A 3,452-nucleotide genomic window follows, 5' to 3' on the forward strand; every position below is an offset into this window, starting at 1 on the left:
TTCTCACATTTGTTAAGAGATCGAGATTTCCAGCAATATGATGAGAACATCCACTATCCATAATTCAGGTTTCACCAGAAATGGTCTTGGATGTACCCTACACACAAACAAAAATGATTAGTTCAAAAAGGCAGCCCAGGCCTCAGTCTTGGGCACCTTTTGGTTTTTTTGAGAAAAGTTAAAATTAGTTGAATTCAACTGTTGTTCAACAACTTGAGAATAAGTTACAGGCTTCTTTGACTTTCGTTTTAATTAAGCTGCTTGAACTACATTTGAGTTCACATTTTTGCATAACGGTTCAGTTGGAACAAATTTTGGTTTAACAAGACCATGAGTTTCATTCACATGAATAATCTTTCGAGGATTCACGTTTGAGAACATGATGTGAGTATCATCATCATACGACACAGGTCGTTTCAAAATCTCTTTTATCAAAGGAACTGGTTTTGATGGATCTTTGATAAATTGGTGAAGATTCTGAGAACTCTTCTGACCACAGTGTCTAACCACATGTACTTATTGACCACAAAGGAAACAGCTTCGCATGTCCACATGATTGTGTTGAGAATTGGTAGTAACATATGATACAGAAGGTTGATGATGACTCACATTCTTTGTAAAACTCTTAGCTAAATCATCAGATAACTCAGATTTCTTTTTCAAATAAAAATCTAAGTTAGAACAATTTGAGAAATTTTTCAGAGTATATGTTCCAGTTGACTTTACAAATTGGACTTTCTTAGCATGTTTTACACCTTGCTTAGCTTTAGTCAAAGGATCAGATGAAACTGATGTTTTAGCTTGAGCATACCGACGTTCAAGTTCTTGAATCTTAGATGTTTCATTATGAAACACACTCTCAATCTGTTCCGGTTTAATGATACTTATTGGAATGTCTTTCTCAGTGAACATCGTGTCAATCCCCTTTAATTTAAACACACGACCAGTAGATGGTTTGGAAACAGTTGGATTTATGAAACGCAACAAATCCTCATCAAAAATTTTGGGTTCTTCTGGTTTCTTAGCCCTCACTAGTTTGATCTTAACATGATTATCTTGTTTCACCTGAGTTGTGTGCGAACCATACACAGCCTCCTCAAATTCATTAGGTTCACACAGTATGTGATTAGAACTTGGAATGTTCTTGTTCTTGTGTATGATTTCAGGTTCGAACACATCCTCAATGAAGACTTTGTCAACATTTTCAACAAAGACTTTGTTGCTTAGAGCATGAGGTTTCTGAGTTGAAGATTGGGCTTTAACAGTTTCAGGTTTAACTGATTTGCTTTTTCAGAAATCACAGATTCTTTAACAATCACATCCTCTTCTTTTCTAGCAAAGGATTTGGTTTGTAATCATTTTGAAAAGGTGGTGTAATTTCAACAAAACATATTCCTTTCTTTGAATCTTTTTTCTTACCAGATACTTCAATTATTTCATTTAGCAAAAAGGAAGAGTTTCTGAATTTACCCAATTTGTTCTTTAACTCAAGAACCTCATTCTCAAGTTCGGTTATCTTTGATCTATGTTTCAAGATTTCTTGAAATTTTTTTTATCATTGATAGTCATTTTAACCGATAACTCAGCCTTAAGATCATGATTACTTATAGTTAAGACCTCAATCTTTTCTCTTGAATGCATTTGCGAGGTTAAGGAATGTTTATAAGTGTCCTTTAAAGAAACAATCTCTTTTAGCAAATCATCATTTTGAAGTTACAAGGAATCTATCTTAGGCATATTGAGTACACAATCAGCACATGAGACATTACCAGATAACGTAGAAGTAGAAGTACTAACCTCATTTTGCTTAGCCATGTAAGCAGACGTGGTTAAATCACTGATTTTTGCCATACACACGAAAGTGGTTGGAAGCTTTTCACTTGAATCATCTGAATCAGACTCAGTATCAGCAGCCGAAGATAGCTCACTCCCACTTGCATCTTGAAAGTTTTCACTTGATCCAAACATCACCAAATTAGCCTGATTGTCATGACACAGCAATCGTTGTGACCAGTCATCTCCACCGAAGTTAGACAACATTGCTTGGGATCCAGAAGATGACGGTTTAGTTACAAAAGACTTTCCCGCATCACTGCCGCTTTTAACAGATGTAGTTTGATCTTGCTTTCTGGGACCAATGTACTCCTTCTTTGGCTTATCACATTCTTTAGCAAAATGCCCGAACTCTTGACAGTTATAGCAATTACCTTTAATTTATCAAAACCCAACTTCTTGTTCAATGAAAGAAGATCTTTACCCGTTCTTTGCATAAACTTTTTCACTTTCCTGACTATCATAGCCATATTCCACTTTAGGTCCATAAGTTCTAGATCATCGGGATCAATTTGATCATAATCTTCATCGGTCAAATCACTTGTTGCAATCTTGCTACTAACCAAATTCTCGTATGAAGATATAAAGGCAGACAAAAGGCAAAGTTCTGTTTAGCCTCCCTCATGTTTACATTAGTTTGAGACGAGGATTGGTTTGTGGATGATGAAGTTCCAGATCCTCCAGATGAAGCAGAAACACCAGATAACCAGTATTTCCAGCTGTTTAGAAACAAGCACGTGGATCGCTATAAATAGTTGTTGCATTCTCACTTGCATTTTGTGTGAGAAATGCAGTGATAGGTGAAATGGTTGAACTTAGTGGCATACTTCGACCATAAAAGGCAGGATCTTGACTATCTTTTGAAGATTTGTGACATTTAAGATCATATTCTCATGATTCGATCTTTTGCATAAATTCTAATGCCGTCAGATCTTCATTGTTGAAATAATTATTTTCTTTCAGAACCATCAAGAATGTCGAATAAGAACTCGGTAGTGCACTTTTAATGGTGTCAATCTTGTCATGTTTGGAAGTTTCCAACTTCATCTTCTGTATCTCAGCTATTAAATGATTAAACCTTGTTGTCATTTCTTCCAGAGTTTCACCCTTAAGTAGAATAAACTTTCTAAATTGAAACTTAAGCATAACCTTCTTACTATCAGCAGTGTTACCCATACTTCTCATACGAATGTGTTGGAATAGAGAAGCACATATCTTAATGCTACCAACTTGGTGAAAGATGTTTTCAGGTAAAGCCATAGTAAGAGTAGAATAAGCGTTTGTCTCAATTTCTAACGCTTTCTTCTCTTCAACCGAATATTGTGAGATAGCTTTAGGTGTAAACCCAATAGCTTCATCTCCAATCATTGGAACGGTATAAACCTCATCCAAGCAATATGAACAATCAGGGTGCATTGACCCTAGATGAGCACGGAAACGGGGTTCCCATTTAGCAAAATCGCTAAATTTCATCAAACGTGGACACTTTGAATATGAACCGATCTCGGTATCCAGTTGTAACATTTGTTGCATTAACATATTTTGGGAAACTAGTGCATACATACCAGCCATGTTTTCTAAATGACAAAGTTCTCAAACTCCAAGGGTTAATATTCAAA

Source organism: Bidens hawaiensis, unplaced genomic scaffold (genome assembly GCF_021521415.1).
Source record: "Bidens hawaiensis isolate Kalapana, Puna unplaced genomic scaffold, B.hawaiensis_p1.1 tig00031029_1, whole genome shotgun sequence".
Lineage (NCBI taxonomy): Eukaryota > Viridiplantae > Streptophyta > Magnoliopsida > Asterales > Asteraceae > Bidens > Bidens hawaiensis.